Consider the following 24,505-nt stretch of genomic DNA (forward strand, 5'->3'; position numbering starts at 1 on the left):
AACATAACATATACTTGTAAGTGCTTCCTTTTGAGGTTTAAATTCTGTGAATCACGGGGTCCATGCAATGACCTAATTGGGGAGGGGTGGCTGCGCGGCCCCACTCCCTGGGCCAATTTCAGCCTGAGGTCCCCATCCCCGGGATCTAGCCGCTTCTCACTAGGTGCCCTCATCCTATCCAGGAAACCCAGTCTGCATGTTGGGGACTGTGGGGGAAGCCTCAAAGCTGCCACAGTCCCAGTTGACTTCACAGCTCCTGCAGGAGTCGGCAATGCTGGTGTAGACAGGGAGCTGCTGAAAATCCAGCTCACTGAATGTGAAAGCAATAGTTGCATCTCTTTCCCTCCCCACAAGTCAGCAGGCAGGGAAAGAGGTGAAATCTCTGCTTCCAGCATGCAGGAGCAGTTTGATAGCTCCTGCTTGCTGGGATTGGAGTATTTGTTTTTGCTTGACGGGAGTTGTCACAGCACCAGCCAAGCAAAAGCAACAATCTATGTCCAAGGGATGGGTACCATGGACCTAGCAGGAGCCGGACTTGCCGGACTCTGGTCCCAGGGTCATACATGGCTCCAGGATGGGGGCCGCATGACTCCCCTCCTTTCTTGTGCATGGGCCAGCCCGTGGGAGTTGGTGGTCCCAGGGGCCGTATATATTATGGGAGGGGTCCCCTCCTTCCTTTGTGAAAAGTATTAAGACCAGTGGAGGTAGTGGTCCTTGGGGCAAGGGAGGTCCACCCCCTGGTTGTCCCTGGGGGTCAATGTAACCCCATCTATTATTACATATAAAGCCCCAGGGAGGTGATGGTCCCCAGGACATAAATAAGCCCTAGGAGGAGGCCCCATGTGTGCGCCTCCTTAATAATGAAACTACATATGCCCCTTGGTCCTGGCCCATCAGGGGTCGATATTAAAACAAGCTTAGGAGACTGTGCTTCTTTTTTAATTCACAGCAATATTCACATATTTCACCATGAATTTTAAAAAATTGCTTTTTTGCAAACCCAGGATCAACGCCCGGGGTTGGGTATTCGTAACCTGCCCCTTTTTCTCTTGATTTTTTTATGGGGAACTCGGCTGAAGCCAAGTCCCAAGATGGCTGCCAACACTTCCTAGTTGGAGTGTTGACAGCCAATCAGAGCCACGCAGGTCTCTGTGCGAGCTTGTCATTATTTGCAAAGTCATTGCGACCCTAATTATACAAATTTAGATTTAGTTAATTTCTCACAAACTACGAAACTGATTTAACCAAATAAGAAAAAGCCCAATCTGTGAACCAAAAGATACATTTCTGCCACATTAGGTGTAATTTTGTCTGGTGGTTCAGGCTGCAGGGGTGTCTAAAGACGCTATGAGAATTAACATGGGAAAAGAACTTGCATATAGATATATTCACTTTAAAAAAGCTAAAGTGTCAGGGTTGTTAGGAAATAGAATTGAAAAAACCTTAGAAATTCACTGAAAAAAATCAAAGGTTACTGGGACGTTATAGTTAGGCTCAAATTTCACTTGTACAATACCAGTGAAATTCAGCAGCTATAGTTACCTGCACTAACTATAACGTACACCCTGCAATTCATTTCTTATGACCTCAGATATTACGTCACTCATGAAATGGTCAGTGACATTACTGATGACATCTCAAATGACATCACTGTTGACATCACTGATGACATAATTCCCAGAACCTCTCACACACTGACTCACACTCCATACACCTCTTATATGCCCTCACTCACCCATAAAGGCACGTACAAATCCATCCCGGGAGGCCCTTCTCGGATGGTGGAGGGGAGCTATGCAGGCACCCTCCATTGGCTGATTTCAGGCCCGGAGAGCCCATCCCCTGGAGCCAGGCCATGTCTGCTGGGTGCTCACTGAAACCGTGGGGGAAGCCTGGATACCCTTGTTTTACCTTCCACCACCAAGCTTCCTGCAGGAGCCGACATTGCTTTCAGACATTGTGAGCTGCTGGAAAAGCACCTCCCTGTGTCTCAAAGCAATTTTGCTCCTCTTCCAGCAAATGCTTTCAATGTTCTCACTTGCTGGAAGTGGAGCATTTGCTGTGGTTTGATGAGAGTGGTAAAGCTCCCATTAAGCCACAGCAAACAGCTATGGCCCGGAGGCTGGCAAACCAAGACATAGCAGGAGCCAGCCCTGGTGGGTGACAGTCCCAGGGCCATACAGCTCCAGGAAGGGGGCTGTGCAGCCCACCTCCTTTCCTTATAGGGCCTGTTCTGGGGAGGTGGTGGTCCCTGGGGCTAAGAATAGCCCAGAAAGAGGGGGCGCAAAGTCCCCTCCCTTTTTTTAGAAATCAACTTGGACCTGGGGAGGTGGTGGTCAGGTCCCCGAGGCCCCCCCACTACAACTTGATTATGGTCCCAGGGAGGCGGAGGACCACAGGGCATGTGAGGCCCACAAGAAACCCCCAATTTATTGTTGAAATATGGCCCTAATGAGGGGGTGGTTCTTGGTGCCAGGGGATATGAGAGGCCCCCAATTTACCACCAATGGTAGTCCTCAGAGAATTATCAAGCCCTAGGAGAGGTGAGTTCTTGCACCCCCCACCGTTATTTTGAAAATGCCCCAGGATCTGGCAACCTGGGGCTCATCTCTACAGAAGCGCAGAAGATTGCGCTTCTTTTTTAAAAACAATGTGGCAAGAGCTGCAGATCCAATGTGGCTCATGATATAAACTAAACAAACAAAATTTATTTTGGCCTTAGCGGGGTCCCTGTGGAACCCCTCCCCACGAGAGGCGTAGGTGGCTAGGCGGTCAGGTAGTAACACCCTTTTCCCTTTTCTTTCATTTCACATATTTTCTGGGTCCCAAGACGCCTGCCAACACTTCCTATTTTGATGTATTGACAGGAGATCGGATTTGAGCATGGGTACTGTCAGATCCTCGGAAGATACGAGTCTCAATATGTACAAATTTGGATTTTGGTTAAAATCTGTAAAACTACTGAATGGATTTACTCCAAATGACAGAAAGCATTATCTGCAAACCAAAATCTATCTTTCTGCCAAATTTGTTGTAATTCCTTTTAGCAGTTCGGGTTGTAGCCATGGCTAAAGATCCAACGGGAATTAACATGGGAAATGCATGTTTTTTGACCATCCCTTTATCTCGGTCCCCGCTTTACAGATTACCCCAAAACTTTCAATGTGCAACAGCAATCAGCAGGGCACTTTTTTGGGAACGTTTTGTGAAGATTGGTTAAATTACGCCAAAGATATAGGTAAGTCAAAAGATGCTTTTCCTATAGAAAGTAGGTCCCAACTATAACTGCCTTCTGGCATTGGGCAGAAGGTAGGTAAGGTTATTGTAAGAACCTAGTTTCCATGGGAACATTTTTTTTTCATTTACCAGTAACTTTGGCATCAATTGATGAATCCACATGAAATTTTCCAAACTAGTTTGCTACTCACTTCAGCTGCTGTCTTGAAAGTTTAGGTGAGGTATTTCAAGTGGGTGTTGAGAAATAGGGGTGTCCCAAAACACATTTTCTCCATGTTAATTTCCATGGGACTTTATACACGGCTACCGCCTGAATTGTAGAAGGAATTACACCAAATTTGGCAGAAAGTTAGATGTTGGTTCAGTAAAGTGTCTTTTTTTGATTTGGTGTATATCCACTCAGTAGTTGCTGAGTTATCAACAGAAATTTCCAATTGTATATATAGGGACGTGGAGGATCTACAGTGCCTCCCAATCTTATGCTGAGATCTGATTGGATGCCAACACTGCAACCTAGGAAGTGTTGCCAGCCATTTCAGGAATCGGGTTGAGCGGAGTCCCGGAAAAAACATTTAAAAAAAAGAATTGGGGCAGGGTGGAAATACCCTGACCCCCTTGGCCTCTCTGAGGGGCCCCACAAGTAACCCAGAGGGCAAAACATTTATTTTTTTATTTTTATTTTTGGCAAGAGCTGCACTAGATTTACGGCTCCTGCTGAAAATTTTTAAAAAAGATGGACTCCCATGCTTCTGTAAGCTTGAGCCCCCGGGTGGGATAGATCCTGGGGGCATGTGCAATGTAAGTAGGAGGGGGTGCACAGACCCTTCCTCCTAGGGCTTCTAAAACCCTACGGACTATGACCTCACAAGGTGCATGGTTTTTAATTTATGTGGGGTTTGCCTACTTGGCAACCACCCTTCCCAGGGCAAATCTGCAATGAATGTGTGGGGGCCAGCCACCTGCTTAGGGCATGAAATATATGTATGCGGGTTGCCCTGCTGGGCCCACCTGCACCCCAGGGACCGCCACAGGCTAAATATAATATTAATGCAGGGGGGTTAAGTGGCCCCTCCACAGTCTCGGGAACTACCACCTCCCAGGGGCTAAGTCATGCAATGCAAGGGAGCTATGCAGCCCCCTTCCTGGAGGTAAAGATGCCCGTTGGACCACCTCCCTCCAGGACCGGTTCCTAATATGTCCCTGGTTGCCAATCATAGGACAAAGCTGTTTGCTGTGGATTGGCAGGAGCTTTACCCCTCCCACGAAGCCACAACAAAAGCTCTGCTTCCAGCAAGCGAGGCATTGAAAATGTTCTTCCTTGCTTGATGCAGAGCAGATTTGCTTTCAGACAAAGGGAGCTGCTTTTTTAGCAGCTCCCTATGCCTGAAAACAATTCCAGCTCCTGGAGGAGGTGGACACCGGCTGGGACAGTGGAGGCGTTCACTGGGAGCCCTGGTTGGGACCATGGTATCCAGAATGGAGACCAGGCCTCAGGGGATGAGGTTCCCGTAGCTAAATTCTGCCCACAGCCCCCTCCCCGTCTCTGAATGGCCAGTCCGCTGGCGATGGGGTCCTTGGCCCAAAATTGGCCTGGGGAGTCGGGCCTAACAGCTAAGAGTGGGCGTAGTTGGCAGAGTACTACTACGTGGAATTCCACAAAGTTGAACAAAAGCTCAGTAAATTCCGCAACTTCCCACCGTCTGACTCCCAATCAATAAAACAGAGACCTCATATACTTTTGGTAAAATAACAAGTATCTCTGTCTTTACATGCTAAAATGCATATAGTCATTTCTCAAAAGTGAAAATGGAAATTTAGCAAGCAGTGAGAGAGGTGATGATTTTGGGATCCTCCCCAACCTAGGGGAGAACCAAGCAGATGCCACATCTTAGGACCACCCCAAGCACAGTTATGGGCAAAAATGCAATCATAACCAAAGGCCCTGCAAAGCATTATGGGACTAGATTAGCAGTGGGCAGAGAATATTATAGTATCCAATATCAAAATAAATCTACAAAGAGCTGCAGTTCAACTAGTGTATGGCCATGTCTAAACTGGGGTGGCATAGTGGGCTAACGAACGGTGATGGATTAAACCCAGATCTTTTGACTGGGTGTGAGTGCTTGATTGATTCAGATGCTCAGTCCATCACCATCCCCTTTTGTCCGCTTTTGGCCACCATCAGTGTGGCAGGGTATGCTCAGACGTTAGTCCCTTGCTCACTTTTCCACTGGATTCAAGCAAGCCGGGCTGAAGACGGCTGGAATGCCAGAAACCGGTCCTCCGAAGCTTGTATCCGGTCCAGGGAAGACACGGCTTGGCAGTTCGGGCTGGACTGTTCCCATGAGGCACAGGTTCAGACTGATTTGCATATGGCAATGTCTGAACTGGGGTAGCAGAGTGGGCTAAAGAACGGTGATGATTTAAACCCAGATCTTTTGACTGGGTGTGAGTTTTTGATTGATTCAGATGCTCAGTCCATCACCACCCCCTTTTGTACCGCTTTTGGCCGCCATAAGTGTGGCAGCGTATGCTCAGACGTGAGTCCCTTGCTCACTTTGCCACTGGATTCAAGCAAGCCGGGCTGAAGATGGCTGGAATGCCAGAAACCGGTCCTCGGAAGCTTGTTTCCGGTCTAGGGAAGACATGGCTTCGCAGTTCGGGCTGGACTGTTCCCATGAGGCACAGGGTCAGACTGATTTGCATATGGCCATGTCTGAACTGGGGTGGCAAAGTGGGCTAAAGAACGGTGATGGATTAAACCCAGATATTTTGACTGAGTGTGAGTGTTTGATTGATTCAGATGCTCAGTCCATCACCAACCCCTTTTGTACCGCTTTTGGCCGCCATAAGTGTGGCAGGGTATGCTCAGACGTGAGTCCCTTGCTCACTTTGCCACTGGATTCAAGCAAGCCGGGCTGAAGACGGCTGGAATGCCAGAAACCAGTCCTCGGAAGCTTGTTTCCGGTCCAGGGAAGACATGGCTTTGCAGTTCGGACTGGACTGTTCCCATGAGGCACAGGGTCAGACTGATTTGCATAAGGCCATGTTTGAACTGGGGTGGCAGAGTGGGCTAAAGCACGGTGATGGATTAAACCCAGATCTTTTGACTGGGTGTGAGTGTTTGATTGATTCAGATGCTCAGTCCATCACCACCCCCTTTTGTACCGCTTTTGGCCGCCATAAGTGTGGCAGGGTATGCTCAGACGTGAGTCCCTTGCTCACTTTGCCACTGGATTCAAGCAAGCCAGGCTGAAGCAGCTGGAATGCCAAAAACCGGTCCTCGGAAGCTTGTTTACGGTCCAGGGAAGACATGGCTTGGCAGTTCGGGCTGGACTGTTCCCATGAGGCACAGGGTCAGACTGATTTGCATATGGCCATGTCTGAACTGGGGTGGCAGAGTGGGCTAAAGAACGGTGATGGATTAAACCCAGATCTTTTGACTGGGTGTGAGTGTTTGATTGATTCAGATGCTCAGTCGATCACCACCCCCTTTTGTACCGCTTTTGGCCGCCATAAGTGTGTCAGGGTATGCTCAGACGTGAGTCCCTTGCTCACTTTGCCACTGGATTCAAGAAAGCCGGGCTGAAGACGGCTGGAATGCCAGAAACCGGTCCTCGGAAGCTTGTTTCCGGTCCAGGGAAGACATGGCTTGGCAGTTCGGGCTTGACTGTTCCCATGAGGCACAGGGTCAGACTGATTTGCATATGGCCATGTCTGAACTGGGGTGGCAGAGTGGGCTAAAGAACGGTGATGGATTAAACCCAGATCTTTTGACTGGGTGTGAGTGTTTGATTGATTCAGATGCTGAGTCCATCACCACCCCCTTTTGTACCGCTTTTGGCCGCCATAAGTGTGGCAGTGTATGCTCAGACGTGAGTCCCTTGCTCACTTTGCCACTGGATTCAAGCAAGCCAGGCTGAAGACGGCTGGAATGCCAGAAACAGGTCCTCTGGAGCTTGTTTTCGGTCCAGGGAAGACATGGCTTGGCAGTACGGGTTGGACTGTTCCCATGAGGCACAGGGTCAGACTGATTTGCATATGGCCATGTCTGAACTGGGGTGGCAGAGTGGGCTAAAGAACGGTGATGGATTAAACCCAGATCTTTTGACTGGGTGTGAGTGTTTGATTGATTCAGATGCTCAGTCCATCACCACCCCCTTTTGTACCGTTCTCTGAAATCATTACATCAAGCTGCAGTTCCACTTGTCGTTACTAGGTGTCCCTCACAATTCAAATGCAAAAGAATTGAAACCCTTTCATGAAGCTGCAGTTCCACTAGTTGTTAGTAGGTGTCCCTCATGAGTCAAATTAACACCTAGCAATGACTAGTTAAACTGTAGCTCTTTGTAGAATTTACAGTATTAGCTGTCACCTCGGCCCGAGAGCAGCTGCCCCTAAAGGAATGTTTTGAAATTGGATACTATAATATTCACTACCCATAGCTAATCTCGTCCCATAATGCTTTGCAGGGTCTTTTGGTTGGGATTGTATTGTTGCCCATAACTGTGCTTTGGGTGGTCCTAAGAGGATGGGACCACCACTGAATTGCTCAGTATGATATGCTCTTAGTTCAAGGCATCTGCTTGGTCCTCCCCCTAGGTTAGGGGGGACCCCAAATCATCACCTCTCTCATTACCTTATAGTTTTCATTTTCAAAGTTCACTGTTGTGAATTTGTCATATGCTTTTTAGTATGTAAAGTTGCTTTATCAAAGCATTTGTGTGTGCAGTTTAGTAGCTGACTCCGCTACGTGGAGGAACAGAGTTTTTGCCTTAATTCCATGGAATGCTTAGTTAATAAATCTCCACAAACTCTGCTAGCGAAGGGGAGTTCATTGCCAGGGTTACTCACGGCCCGTACCCTACTACTAATTATATATTTTTTTAAAGGGTGAGTCCCAGGGGATGGGGTCCTGGGTCCCAAATTGGCCTGGGGAGTGGGGCCTCACGGCCCCATCCCCTACCACTAATTAATTTATTTTTTAAAGCGTGGGTCCCAGGGATGGGGTTTCCATGGCCAGAGAGAGGGAGCCACATGGCCGCTCTACCCTTATAAAACAAAAAAAAGAAAAAATTATGCAGGCTCGGAGGGCTTGGGGGCTGGTGGGCCCTTCCCCTAATAATATATATATATTTTTTAAAAGCCAGCCTCGCAAGTTTCTGAAGTTTTCCCCCTTTCACAACCCCTCTGCAGACATGACTCCTGGCACACTAGTAGTTGGGGTATGCAGTCCCCTTGTCTCCTGAGGGTCCTTGGGAGCCAGCTACTCCTCCTGTTACTCCCAGTAAGTCCTACACAGCAGGATTGTTGAGGTCATTGGAGGCCTGCTCTCTTCCTTCACCCCTCTGCAAATGCACTTCCTGGCACACTGATGGTTGTGGGAGGAAGTCCCCTTGGATGCTGAGAATCCTTGGGGGCCAAAATTCCCTCCTGTTATCTTCAGTAAGTCAAAAACAGTAGGATTGCTGAGAGGATGTAGAAGGCCACGCCTCCTTTCTCCACCACTCTGCAAACACACCTCCTGGTGGACTACTGATTGGGGGTGAAGTCCTCTTGGCTTCTGAGGTTTCTTAAGGGCCAACAAGCCCTCCTGTTACCTCAAAAAAGTCCCACAGAGCAGGATTGCTGAGAAGTCTACTGAGGCCTTGCTTCTTTTCTCCACCACTCTGCAAACATACCTCCTGGTGCACTGCTGGTTGGGGGATGGAGACCCCTTAGATGCTGTGGGTCTTTGGTGGACAATAACCCCTCCTGTTACCTCCAGTAAGTTCCACACAGCACAAGTGCTAAGAGCTGGTCAAAGGTTCCTCCCCCTTTCTCCACCACTCTACAAATGCCACTACTTGTTAAAAAAGCATAGAAATTAACTTAAAAATACCAAGTTGGCAGGTATGTTATAGTAAGGAAATTAAATTTGAAAAATCGTAGATATTCACCTAAAAAACAAAGGTTACAGGGATGTAGGAGTTGGGAAAATAAATTAAAAAACATACACATTCACTGAAAAAAGCAAATGTGACAGGAATGTTATAGTTAGGCTCAAATTTCACTTCAACAAAACCATGTAAATTCAGCAGTTATAGTTACCTGAGCTAACTTTAGGTTTCACCCATGCAATGTACTGCTTATGACCTCATATATTACATCACTCATGACATGTGTAGTGATATCACTGATGCCATCTCAAATCACATCACTGATGATATCACTGATGACATCATCCACAGAACCCCTCACAAACCCACTTTCAACTTCATACAACCTCTTAAACCTAATATCAGACCCATACCAGTACTCGCACACCCACTTACTCACTCACTCATACAGCCAATCAGACAACCATTCATTCACCCATACAGCCATTCATATAACCAGTCACTCACCCATACAGCCAGTCATTTAGCCATGCACTTACTCATACAGCTACTCACACACACACTCACATACCTATTTACCTACACTGTAACTCACACACCCACTCAATCACCAATATGGCCTCTCAACACAGCCACTCACTCACCCATAAAAGCCCTCACATACATACCTATTCTTACACCTATAAAAGCACTCACACATCTGCTCACTCACCCATACAGCCATTCACACAGATACTCACTCACTAATAAAGCCACTCATATACCAACTCACTTAACCAAACACCCACTCAGCTACTCACTCACTCATTAAGCCACTTACACACCCATTCACTCACTCATACAGTCACTACATACCCACTCACTCACCCATATGCACTCCGACACACCCACTCACTCATCAATATAGCAACTCACTCATCCACACAGCTACTCACACACCCACTTATACAACCCTACAGCCAATCACACACCCATACACACAAGGATGCACACAGTCACACAGACACTAACAGGTATGTTAGAAGTAGTATCATTTAGTAGTAGTGCATTTAGTATACTAATTTAACTTTTGTAGTAGGTTAATGTATATGTTTAACAAACATGAGCTTTCGCAAAATATTTACACCCACTAGATGATATTATCAGTGATGTGCACTGTGAATCATTTGAGAAGTCATGAGTGATGTCACTGACCATATCATGAGTGATGTAATATGTGATGTCATAAGCAGTGCATTGAGGGGTGTAAGTTCTAGCTAGTTCAGGTAACTATGACTGCTTGATATATATAGATGTATATGAGAGGATACAGGTGTTTTTAGGGTTTAGGGTGGATATTGTTTTTTTTTATTGAGATATTTTCAAGGTGGTTATGGGTTTTTGGGTGCCAGAGTATTGTTTAAGGTTTAGTGTGGGTATGAGTTTTTAATTATGAAGAGATTTCTTAGGGTTTAGGGTGGGTATAGAATTTTGGGTGGCATGGACATTTTTAGGTTTTAGGGTGGGTGTGAGGTTTTGAGTTGTAAGGGATTTTAAATGGTTTAGGGTGGGTATGGGTTTTGGGTGGCTAGGGAATTTTTAGGGTTTAAGGTGGTATGGGTTTTGGGTGGTAAGATATTTTTGATGGTTTAGAGTGGGTATTGGTTTTTGGGTGGAATGGTTTTAAGGCGGTGTGAGTTTTTGGGTAGTTTGGTATTCTTTAGGGTTCAGAGTGGGTATAGGTTTTGGGAGTAGACGATTTTTAGACTTTAAGGTGGGTGTGAGTTTGGTGGCAAAGGAATTTTTAGGGTTTAGGTGGGGTGGGTTTACGAATGATAGGGTATTTTTAGGGTTCAGAGTGGGTATGGGTTTTGAGGTGCCGAAGGGATTTTTAGGGTTTAGGGTGCATATGGGTTTTTGGATGGCAAAGGAATTATTATGGTTTATGGTGGGTATTTTTTGGGTGGTAAGGATGTTTTTAGGTTTTAGGGAGGGTATGCATTTTTTGTTGGCAAGGGACTTTTAAGCATTTAGGGTGGGTAAGGGTGTTTGGGTAGTAAGGTATTTGTTAGGGTAAACGGTAGGTGTGGGCTTATGAGTGGTAAGGAATTTATTTAGGGTGGGTATGAGATTTTGGGTCACAAGGGAATTTTTGGGGTTTAAAGGTGGGCATGGGTTGTTTTGGTGGTAAGGAAGTTTTTAGGATTTAGGGTGCATATGGCTTTTTGGGTGGCAAGGGAATTGTTAGGGTTTGGGGTGGGTGTGTGCTTTTGGGTGGTAAGGTATTGTTCATGTTTTAGGATGGGTATGGGATTTTGGGTGGCATGGATTTAGAATGGGTATGGGTTGTTGGGTGGCAAGGGAATTTTTAGGGTTTAGGGTGGGTGTGTATTGTAGGATAGTAAGCTGCTTTTTAGCTTTCAGCATGAGTATGGGTTTTTGGTTTGTGAGATATTTTTTAGGGTTTAGGGTGGGTATTGATTTTTGGGTTGCAGTGGAGTTTTTAGGGTTTAGAGTGGGTATGGTTTTTGGGAGTGAAGGATTTTTTAGAGTTTAAGGTGGGTATGGGTTTGGTGGCAAGGGAATTTTTAGAGTTTAGGTGGGGGTGGGTTTATGAATGATAGGGGATTTTTAAGGTTCAGAATGAGTATGGTTTTTGAGGTGCCAAGGGAATTTTTAGGGTTTAGGGTGAGTATGGGTTTTTGGATGGCAAAGGAATTATTATGGTTTATGGTGGGTATTTTTTTGGTGGTAAGGATTTTTTTTGGGTTTTAGGGTGGGTATGCATTTTTGGTTGGCAAGGGAGTTTTAAGCATTTATGGTGGGTAAGGATTTTTGGGGGGTAAGGTATTTGTTAGGGGAAAGGGTAGGTGTGGGCTTATGAGTGGTAAAGAATGTATTTAGGGTGGGTATGGGATTTTAGGTCACAAGGGATTTTTTAGGGTTTAAGGGTGGGTATGGGTTGTTTTGGTGCTAAGTGAGTTTTTAGGGTTTAGTGTGCATACGGCTTTTTGGGTGGCAATGGAATTGTTAGGGTTCGGGGTGGGTGGGTATTTTTGGGTGGTAAGTTATTTTTTTATGGTTTAGGATGGGTATGGGATTTTGGGTGGCAAGGGCATTTTTAGAGTTTAGGTGGGGGTGGGTTTATGAATGATAGGGACTTTTTAGGGTTCAGAGTGGATATGGGTTTTGAGGTGCCAAGGGAATTGTTAGGGTTTGGGGTGGGTATGGGTTTTTGGATGGCAAAGGAAATATTATGGTTTATGGTGGGTATTTTTTTGGTGGTAAGGATTTTTTTAGGTTCAGAGTAAGTATGGGTTTTGAGGTGCCAAAGGAATTGTTAGGGTTTGGGGTGGGTATGGGTTTTTGGATGGCAAAGGAAATATTATGGTTTATGGTGGGTATTTTTTTGGTGGTAAGGATTTTTTTAGGTTTTAGGGTGGGTATGCATTTTTGGTTGGCAAGGGACTTTTACGCATTTAGGGTGGGTAAGATATTTGGGTAGTAAGGTATTTGTTAGGGTATAGGGTGGGTGTGGGCTTATGAGTGGTAAGAAATGTATTTAGGGAGGGTATGGGATTTTGGGTCACAAGGGAATTTTTAGGGTTTAAGGGTGGGTATGGGTTATTTTAGTGGTAAAGGAGTTTTTAGGGTTTCGTGTCTATATGGCTTTTTGTGTGGCAAGGGAATTGTTAGGGTTTGGGGTGGGTGGGTGTTTTTGAGTGGTAAGGTATTTTTTATGGTTTAGGATGGGTATGAGATTTTGGGTGGCATGGGTTTTTAAGCATTTAGGGTAGGTATGGGTTATTGGGTGGCAAGGGAATTTTTAGGGTTAGGGTGGGTGTGTCTTGTAAGAGGGTAAGCTGTTTCTTAGCTTTCAGCATGGTATGGGTTTTTGGTTTGTGAGGTATTTTTAGGGTTGATGATGGGTATTGAGTTTTGGGTTGCAGTGGAATTTTTAGGGTTTAGTGTGCATACGGCTTTTTGGGTGGCAATGGAATTGTTAGGGTTCGGGGTGGGTGGGTATTTTTGGGTGGTAAGTTATTTTTTTATGGTTTAGGATGGGTATGGGATTTTGGGTGGCAAGGGCATTTTTAGGGTTTAGGTGGGGGTGGGTTTATGAATGATAGGGACTTTTTAGGGTTCAGAGTGAGTATGGGTTTTGAGGTGCCAAGGGAATATTTAGGGTTTAGGGTGGGTTTGGGTTTTTGGATGGCAAAGGAAATATTATGGTTTATGGGGGTATTTTTTGGGGGGGTAAAGATTTTAGGTTTTAGGGTTGGTATGCATTTTTGGTTGGCAAGTGACTTTTATGCATTTAGTGTGGGTAAGGATGTTTGGGTGGTAAGGTATTTGTTAGGGTATAGGGTGGGTGTGGGCTTATGAGTGGTAAGGAATTTATTTAGGGTGGGTATGGGATTTTGGGTCACAAGGGAATTTTTAGGGTTTAAGGGTGGGTATGGGTTGTTTTGGTGGTAAGGAAGGTTTTAGGGTTTAGTGTGCATATGGCTTTTTAAGTGGCAAGGGAATTGTTAGGGTTCGGGATCGGTGAGTGTTATTGGGTGGTAAGGTATTTTTTATGGTTTAGGGTGGGTATGGGACTGTGGGCGGCCAGGGCTTTTAAGCATGTATGGTGGGTATGGGTTATTGGGTCGCAAGGGAATTTTTAGGGTTTAGAGTGGGTGTCTGTTGTAAGATGGTAAGCTGTTTTTTAGCTTTCAGCATGGGTATCGGTTTTTTTGGTTTGTGAAGTATTTTTTAGGGTTTACGGTGGGTATTGATTTTTGGGTTGCAGTGGAATTTTTAGGGTTTATAGTGTGTATGTGTTTTTGGGTGGCATGCAATTTTTGGGTTTAGGGTGGGATGGGTTTTTGGAAGGGAAAGGATTTTTTAGTGATTTTTTACTTGCTTTTCTCTTTACGGTTGTCAAATTATCACAAGATTGTTCCCCAAAAAGTATGTGGTGTTTCTAGTTGTGCATGACAAGTTTCAGGGTGATTCATCAGTGGGGGCCCAAGAAAAGCATGGGGTGAAAAAAGTGCATTTCCCATGTAAATTCCCTAGAAATTTTAGACATGCCTGTAGTCTAAACTGCTGGACAGAATTAAACCAAATTTGGCAGAAAGGTAGATTTTGTTCCAGAGATCATGCTTTTTGTTATGTGTTGTAAATTCGTCCTGTAGTTTTGGAGACATTATAGGAAAACTACATGTGTATATTTGGGCGTATGTGGTACATTTGTAGTTCCTTAGTATATATGTTTAACACTCATAAACGTTTGTAAAACACTCACAATCACTGAACGATATCACCAGTAATGCCACTGACCATAACATGAGTGATATAATATGTGAGGACGAAAGAAGTACATTGCATGGTTATAAGTTATAGTTAGCTCAGGTAACTATAACTGCTGAAGCTCACTGGTTTTGTATGAGTGAAATATGAGCCTAACTATAAGGTCCCTGTAACCTTCGATTTTTTCAGCAAATTTCTGGTTTTTTAAATTCTTTTTCCTAACTTTAACATGCCTGTAAAATCTTAAATTGGATGCCCATCACAATGTAGAGTGAGGAGAGTTGAACACAGGGCCTGGCATTGTGTTGCCCCACCCAAGCTTGCTGCTCCTGCCCCCCTCCCCCTCTACATTGCCATCCATTGTCCAAGTCCATGACCCTGCTCCCTCAATACAGCTGTGTGTGGGCATTGTTCTGCCACTGCCCTTCCCACCTGCTCTAAACAATTATCTTGCTGCCCCATCCACCTCCTGCCTACCCTAATTGCCAAAGCGGCAGTGCAGAGGCCTGGGAAGCAGTGCCAGGCTTGCATTTGAATTTTTGGACACGATTGTAAAGGCAGCCAAGGTTTGTGGGACAGTCTTCCTGGCACAACCCACATTTTGAAGGCAAAAATCTCTTATGACAGCCTCGACCTCCCTAATAAGCTTTTTTATTTTTAATATTTAAGATTTGGAAGTAGTCAGAGAGTTTGCAAGGGTTGTGCAAATGTGAAATATCAACATTATTGCACAAAATGGAACTATTCCTATGAAGCAATGTATTTTCAATTTGTTTCCAACCCTCACTAAAAGATTAACGTAAAAAAACATAGGAGACTTTAAGGGACACAACAAACGTTAAGCCCACTTGCAATGGATTATGGTCATTTAAGCAATCGAATTGTAGCGCTTGAAAGAAAAGAAAACTAAGCTAGAGATCGAATAAGAATTAACACTGTAATCACTTGAAAGCAATTTACTTTATTTCCTGACACAAACATTAGCGTGATATTATGACCAATGCTACAATCTGTGACTTTAAGATCGAGCTGTGTCATTGTTTGAAGTCCTTTTTCCCTTTCATTTATGTATTTAAAATTCAAATGCAACTAACTACAGTAATTATTCATGTGAACAAGACCTGCAAAAGGTTGAAACGCATCATGAAGCCATCATGAAATGTCCGCAGAAATAAATATGTCTCTGTGCCTGAGTTGGATGGTGTGGCCTGGTCTGCGCACTTTGAAGGAAGGGTGCATTTCCTTTTAGTATATTATGTTTGGATGATGCTTCTGGCTACCTTTACTTGGAATGGAAATATCAGGTTTGGTGGTGCCACCACAGACACAGGAGGTTTTGCCACTGACTCTATGGGAGGTCTGCTGGCTGAAATCTTCATGAAACTTTAATGGAAGCCAGGGTTTGCGGGGTTTTTCCATGCACCTCGAGAGAAAACAAGAGAAGAATAGTGGGCAGCCACAAAAGGAGTTAAAAAACATCATGGACAGTGAGGTGAAATACCCTTGAGATGAATGTGAAAATTAACTTGCACCCTGCACGACATGGAATTTATTCCTACAAGGCAAGAGAAGGTGGCCATTTTGTTTTTTAAGTTCATCTACTATGGCAGAGAACTGTGGAAAGGGCACTATGCTGCATTTTTGGAATACAACCGCTATGCATTATGGACATGGTAGTCCTTACATGAGAGTTACTGGGACTGGAACTTAGCAAACTCGAACATTTCTTTAAACAAATGCAACAGCAATGAATAGAATAGGAGTACAAGTTGAAAAATGTGTTTCCTGGTCCCAAACTTTGAATAGGCACAAGAAAATCGTACTGAATGACACACTTTTCCGAGTTTACCATTTGCATAGTGTCCTTCTTCACTGCCTACTATCTATGCGGATTTAAAATCTAGTACAACGGATACTCAGATCTGCATATGATTAAGACCTTGTGAAGGTCAAAATGAGTAATGCTGCTACATTGGGTTGCCTGCTGGAAATAAACTCTTTTTTTTTACTCACCTCTCGATTGGATGAGCTTGCTGTTCGCGCTGTGAAGACAGCGTGGATTTTCTTATGATATATATATATATATATACATATATTACCTACTGGTGGTCACCAGTAGGTAGTTATAGTTAGGACCTATTTTCCATAGGAAATCTGCAACATTCTAATTGCAATAACTTTGGCACCAATTGATGAATTTTCCAAACGTACGGCCCAAAAAGCCTTTTCCCCATAGGAAATTTTAGACACGGCTACAGCCCGAACTGCTGAACGGAATTACACCAAATTTTTCAAAAAGGTAGCCCTTGATTTAGAAAGCGCCCTTTGGTGTAAATACGTTCAGTGGTTCCTGAGAAATTCAAAAAATAGTGGTGAAAAGAGCATTTTCCCATAGGAAACATTAGACATTGTTATAGCAAAAACTGCCAAATAGAATTACACCAAATTTGGCAAAAAGGTACTACTTGGGTCAGAGAGCGATCTATTTAAAAATGCTGTAAATCCTTTCAGTAGTTTTTGAGAAATTAGGGAATAGAAATTGTGATATCTATGGCTGCGGTGAATCTGCGCAATCGGTGCGCACCCTGCGCGCACCTTGCTGATCACAAGCTGTTTGCTAATTGGCTGTCACCACTCCAAACCAGGAAGTGTTGGAAGCTATCCTGTGCCTTGGTAGGGACCGCCAACACCGGGGCTTTATAAAATTATATGCGGGGACCTCACAGCCCCCCAGCCCAGGGGACCGCCACCCCCCGGGGCTTAAACAATAAAAGTGTGGGGGGCTCAAAAGCCCCCCAAGCCCCGGGGACTGCCACCCCTGGGGCTTTTTGCCAATATATGTGGGGGGCCCCTGGCCCCTCACAGCCCCGAGAACCGCCACTCCCGGGGCGCCACCCCCGGGGCTCTAAATATTATAATTGGGAGGTCCGTAACAGACCCCCCCAGCCCTTGGGGCCACCACCTCCCCCAGGCTTTCAAAAACTTGGGACGGGGGCCCCTCTCCTGGAGCCTTGTCGTGGCCCTGGGGACCCCCAGGGCCGGCTCCTGCAGTGTTCCAGGTGCCCACTCCCGTGACACTGTAATTTGCTATGGCAGGGCTTGAGCCTCACGGCTCCCACAATGCCATATCAAATTTGGTCTGGATTTTGAAAGAGAGAGCAGGGAAGCCTGCTCTCTTTTTCAAAATGCAAATCAAATTGCTTTTCCACACGGGGAGCTGCATCTTAGCAATGCTGTCTCCTGCAGGAGGCGCAGAGCCGGCGGGACCATGGGGGGATTGGGGCCCCCACAGTCCCCAATAGAGAGTGCAAGGTCCCTGGGGCTATTAGTGGCCCGGGAGGGGGGCCACGCGGCACCCCTCCCCTTAGAATAAAAAAAATAGAGGCGGGCCAGCCCTGGGGGATGGGGTCCCCGGGGACATAATAGGCTGGAGGAGGGGGGCCACACGGCCTGCCTCCACATTTAAAAAAACAAAACAATGGCCAGGCCCCAGGGGGTGGGGTCCCCGTGGCCAGAAGTGGCCCAGGAGGGAGGACACACAGCGCCCCTTCTTAAAAATATTTTTTAAAAAGCCCACGCCCTCTCTTTGCAGCACTCTGCAAATGTGCCCCCTGGCACGTTTGCAGATGGCGAACAAATTCCACTTGAATACTGGAGGTTCCAGTGGGCCAATTAGCCCACCAGGAACCTCCACTGTGCACCAGGGGCATTCGCTGCAGAGAGGTGTTCTAAGGCCACATCCCTTTTTACACCTCTCTGCAACACAGCTCTGTGGCGCTTAATGGAGAAAGCTGGTGGGCTAGTTGCACCCCTGGGACCGTCAGGATTCAAGGGGAGTTAATCCCTTAACTTAGAATGCGCCACAGGGCGCGTTTTCACAGGGATGAAAGGAGGGGGCAGGGCCTGAGGTGACATGTGTGCAAACACACCCTGTGGCACGTTTTTAGTTGAGGAATTAATACCTTTTCAATCCTGAGGGTCCCAGGGGGCCAACTAGCCCACCAGGTACCTCCAGTAAGCTCCACAGAACATCTCTCTGCAACGCAGCCCCCTAGTGCATACTGGAGGTTCCTGGTGGGCTAGTTGGCCCCCAGAAACCCTCAGGATTGACGAGGATTTAATTCTCTAACTTAAAACGTGACTCAGGGCGTGTTTGCAGACATGTTATCCCTTCCTTCACCATTGTGCAAACGCGCCCCGTGGTGAGTTATACGTTGGGAATTTAATTCTCTTTCAATACTGAGGGTCCCTGAGGGCCAACTAGCCCAACAGGTATCTCCAGTATGCACCAGGGAGCTGTGTTGCAGACAGGTGTTCAGAGGCCATGCCCCTTTTGACACTTCACTGCAACATAGTTCTGTGGCGCTTACTGGAGGTACCTAGTGGGCTATTTGAGCCTAGGGACCCTTAGGATTAAAGGGAACTTAATCTCTCAACTTAGAAAGGCCACAGGGTGCATTTACACAGTGGTGAAGAGAGGCGACGGGGGCTGAGGTGACGTGTGCAAACATGCCCTGTGGCGCGTTTTAAGTTGGGGAAATAATTTCCCTTCAATCCTGAGGGCCCATGGGGTCAACTAGCTTGTGTATTTCTACATAATCCCCTGAGGCGAAGCATCTCGCCATACCGAATGCTGGCTATTAAATGTGCTGGATGAGCACTGCCCGCATGTAAGACAGCATTTCCCGCAGTGCTCTTCTGAAACAGCCTAGTTTCTATCTTTTTATCCTTGATGAATACTTCAGTGTCAAGGAATGTAACAGATTTCTGGCTCATAGTTACAGTAAATGTAAGGTTGTACTCATTATCATGGATTGCCTTAATGAAATCCTCAGCTTGTTCATGGTTCCCACTACAAATTACAAATAAATTGTTGATATAATGAAACCATACTACCACATTAGTATCAAAGACCACCTTGTGTTTGACTCTGATGACCAGTTCTACACAAGCGCCCATATGGAGACAGGCATAACTTGGTGAAACACTGGCCCCCATTGCCACACACTGCAGCTGGCGATACATCAAGTTGTTATACATGAAGATGTTCTTCTTTAGACAATATTCAAGCATTTGCAATAACATTAAATTATGCTCAGTGAACTGCTTCGCTCTTCGGTCTAAATAGTAACTTACAGTGGATAGTCCATCATAATGTACAATGCTTTTATAGAGCGCAGATACGTCAAGGACCATCATCCAATATCCATCTACCCACTTGATATGCTGAATCTTCAGTACAAAGTCCCCTGTGTCTTGTACATAGGACTAGCAATTTCACATGGCTTTGAAGAAAATAGTCAAAATAGACTGATGTTTTTCAATAGACCCCCCATGGCCGAGATGATAGGTCTGCTGGGGGGCTCTCTAGGTTTTTGAGGACTTTGGGAATAAAGTAAATCAGAGGGATTATTGGATTGTCTGTTTTTAGATACTTGTACTCATCCTCTGATAGCATTTTCTTATTTTTCCACTTGTTCAGTTGGTGATGGTACTCCTGTTTGATTGTTTTCAATACTGTTGTATTTATTAGCTAATAACATTGTCTATCATTTAATTGCAGGTAGGCCTCTTTGTTATAGTTACTCCTTGTCATGAGAACAATGTTTCCTCCTATGTCACTGTCTCGGATGATTATCTCTTTTTCCTTACTCATCCTGGCTACCAATGCCTCATATTGTTGGGTCTGCCTGTCATACTTTCTTTTTTGTGAATAGACCCGTCTCTGAAGCTCTATCAATTGTAAATTAACATTTTCATGAAAGATGTCTATTACATCATGTGGCATTAGAGGATTGAAAGTAGAAGGAGGCTTAAATGGTGTCCTTGGACTTATTTGTGTTGTATTTGTTGTGACGGGTCCCACTTCAATATTTTGTGTCAATTGATTTGCATATACTGCTCCCTCAGTTTCCCAAAGTTCAATTAATTCCCTTGGCATTGCTGTTCCTGATTCTGTTATTTCATCCCCTGATTCAAAAATTTGCGGCATGGTCTTTTTGCCAGCCCTTAGTGAGTGAAATTTGCTCAGTTAAGCTTTCTAACTGCTTTGTATATATCGCATCTGGATGTTGCATAATCCATATTCCTAAGTGGTGCAAATGACAAACCCAATTTAAGTATATTTTCTTCTTCAACTGAGAGTATTGCAGGAGTCAAATTGACAATTGTACAATTTGTGTCACTACTCATATTTACTCTTTGGCCATCCATTGACCCCAGCCCCTCTTTTTCTTGGTTTGGATATGGTGCCCCTTTTCCTCGCCCTGTGTCTCTGCCTCTGCCTTCGTTTGTAGTTTGAATAGTTGCGTTGTAGTTCATTGGGTCTGAGTGATTGCCATTGTTGACAGCTTTTGTCACAATATTCGTGAGTAAAGTAACTAATTCATTAGTAGGATCTTGATCCAGTAAAATGTAAGTTTCTTGATCTTGGACATGCTGGTCTACATTCATGTTATAGAAGTATGTTTCAAGAACCACCAGGGCTCCACCTTTATCGGCAGGCTGAAAGATGATGGACGTGTCTTGTTTTAGAGAATTCAGGATAGGAAGTTCCTTTTGTGTCATATTTGGCCGAGTAGGTTTATGATATCCAATCTCTTTGAGATCCTTCCTTACCAAAAGTTCAAAGGTATCAAGGGATTTGTGTGTGATGAGCGACATAAACTTGCTTTTTGAACGAAAAGTTTTAGACTCTTGATCCTCTTGATCTTGTTTGTCATTCGTGGGCATTGTGGAAAAGAACCATCTTAGGCGAAATTTCCGCATGAACTTGAATAAGGCGACTTCAGTCTCCAGATCATTTGAAGAATAGGTAGGAACAAAAGAAATGCCTTTGTTCAAGATTTTGAGCTCATCTCTGGTTAATATGCCTTTACCACGCATGCCTTTACGCATGCCTTTACATGAGCGATGTCACTGTTTTTCTGAAATTTAAATATGTTTCATATATGTATATTTCAAGGTCGATGGAAGAATAAATGGGTATATAAGAGTCTAAATGGATGATTTTTTAGTAAAATTAATTGTATAACTGACTGAATAATTGTATCTCAGTAAATACATGGGTTAGTGAGTAATGTTTAAATATGTAAATATCTGTATCAGTCTCACACATTTTTTGAATAAGTGGCTGCATGGGTTGGTGAGTAGCTACATGAGTGTCCATATAGGTTATTCATTGTTTTTTTGAGTGTCTGAGTGTCTATATGGTTCGGTGGGGGATATTACTTTGCGCATAGATGCATAAATGAGTGACTCACTGTATGTGTTTTGAAGACAGCATGTGTGCAGGACTGTTTGGGTGGATGAGTGTGTGTATAGGTGTGTTAGTGAGTGAATGCCTGTCTCAATATTGTCTTTATGACTAAGTACATATGTTTTAAACTACTATATGTGAGTATTGGTGTATATAATTGAGTATATATGAGAGTGAGAGATTGGAAGAGTTCCTGTATAACTAAGTATGTGTTTATATAAGTGATTGTTTAAGAGAGTAAGTAAGTGTACATTTCTGTACAAAAAGTGTAGTTGTGCGTGTATAGATATATATGCAAGCAAATGGATGTTTGAAAATGTATTTGCATGTGTAAGTATGTGTGTGAATAACTCTTTGTATGAGTGTAGGTGTGTAACAGGATGTATAGGTGTATGAGTACATATGATGAGTGAGTACATGTATGAGTGACCATATAGAACTGTTGGTGAATGAGTGGTTGTGTATGTAGATTTTGGAATTACTGAATAGGTTGTTCTAACTAGTATTGATATCTCCATTGTTTTGAACATTTTAGTTTCTATTTTTGAATGTGTGTATGAAAGGTTGTATTAGGGTAAGAGGAGGAGTGCCACTCTTTCACAAGGATGATGTCATCAGTGATGTTATTTGAGATGTCATGAGTGATGTCATGAGTGATGTCACGGACTATTTTATGAGTGATGTAGTATGTGACGTCATCAGCAGTGCATTGCGGGCGCCCGAGTCATAGTTAGCGGAACTAACTATAACGGGGAACTTCAATGGTTTTGTATGAGTGAAAACATGTGTGAAACCTATGGTTTTGTCAGTGAATTTCTAAGGTTTTTTTAAATGTTAATTCCTAACTATAACGTGGCTGAAACCTATGTTTTTTTCAGTGATTTTGAAAGGTTTTGTAAATGATAATTTTAAAATGTATTAATTATGATATTTCTTTTTATAATAATTTCCTACATTTTTATTATAAACACTTATATTTATTTTATTTTTGAAGTTACATTTCATATTTCTAATGTAAAATAATAACAAAAGTAAATTAAAAAAAGAATGCACTGCTAGTGAAACTGCCTGGGTGAATTTGTAAGTGTTTGTTAGCGGCAGATTTACAACCCCCTTGTGCCTCTTTTACACCGCCATTGCATCACTTTTCTGATGCAGCGGTGGTGCAAAAGATGCAATATAGTGTGTGGTAATTAGAATGTGACGTATCTGGGAGGAGCGCCACATTGCACATCCCTGTACCAGAAGATGATATTCCTACATAGGGGGGGGGGGCGTTCCGGTGCAGGAACACCTCCTAAAAGTGGCTGAGTAAAATCTACAAAATTTCACTTTGTCACTTTTGGGCTCATTCTGTGTCAAAACCCTGCACTAGCTTGAAGCAGGTGTAAGGATTGACACAGCATTCTGAGCATTGGGCCCTCAGAGCATTGCTGGAGATGTATTGCACTTGCACCATAACTCAAACAATGCACCACCTTTACAGCACAGATACATCACATATCTGTGCCGTTTTTGTCCCATGGTGCACCGTATTGTAAATACAGCGCATCCATGGTGGTGGTGTCATGGTGCATAATAACTGGCACATTCCTGGGGATATGCCAGTTATTGTATATGTGCTCATTAGTGTTTTAATGTAGTGAATGGATTACTACATACCGATGAATGAGTCACTACAAAACTAAAACAGCAGTGACAGAGTGTTTGGTGGAAGTGGAAGGATACAAACTGGGGAATTGAAGGTATAAAAGATAAATCTGCAAGTACATAGAAGACTGCACGCATAGCCTATAGGGGTTTGAAGCAGTCTATGGCCTAAGGCCTATTTTAATGCATTAGTACTTAGGTAGTGAGTGGAAGATTACAGTTCTGCAAGGAAAGAGCCTGATTGAATTTATACCAGCCTCAGTTTTACCACAGTATATAGATAAACGCATACTGCTGAATGGCTCACTACAATATTGAAACAGTAGTGTGAGAATGTTTGGTGAAAGTGTAAAGATACAGACTGGGGAATTGAAGGTATAAAAGACAAGTTTGCCGGTGCATAGAACACTGCATGCATAGTCTATAGGTGTTTGAAGCAGTCCATGCCCTAAGGCACACTTTCCACCATGAGTACTTGGGTATTGGCTGAATGATTACAATTCTGCAAGGAGAGTGTGTGGCTGAATGTATAGCAGCTTTACTTGTATAGCAGTGTATAGATAAGCATGTACTGCTTTATGGTTCACTGAAATACTGAAACAGTAGTGTAAGAGTGTTTGGTGAAGTGTAACGATACACCCTGGGTAATTGAAGATATAAAAGGCAAGTTTGCTGCTGTATACAACAGTCAATGCATAGTCTATAATGATTTAAAGCGGGGGGATGGAGGGGCGTTTCGGTGCAGGAACACCTCCTAAAAGAGTAAAATATACAAGATTTCACTTTGTCACTTTTGAACTCATGCTGCGTGAAAACCCTGCACTTGCTCGAAGCAGGTGAAAGGATTGATTGTGAGCATAGAGCCCCCGAGCATTGCTAGACATGCGTTGCACTTGCAACGCAACTTAAAACTTAAGCAATGCGCCGCCTTCACGGCACAGATACATCACATATCTGTACCGTTTTTGCCCCATAGTACACCACATTTTAAGTACGGCACATCCATGTGATGATGTCACAGTGCACAACCCCCTGGGGATATGGAAGGTATTGTACATCTACCCATTAGTGTTTTAATATAGTGAATGAATTAGTACACAATGATCAATGAGTAACTAAAAAACTATATCAGGAGTGACAGAGTGTGTGCTGGAAGTGTAAGGATAGAGACTGGGGAATTGAACATATAAAAGGCAAGTTTGCA

Source organism: Lissotriton vulgaris, chromosome 4_1 (assembly GCF_964263255.1).
Source record: "Lissotriton vulgaris chromosome 4_1, aLisVul1.2, whole genome shotgun sequence".
Classification (NCBI taxonomy): Eukaryota; Metazoa; Chordata; class Amphibia; order Caudata; family Salamandridae; genus Lissotriton; species Lissotriton vulgaris.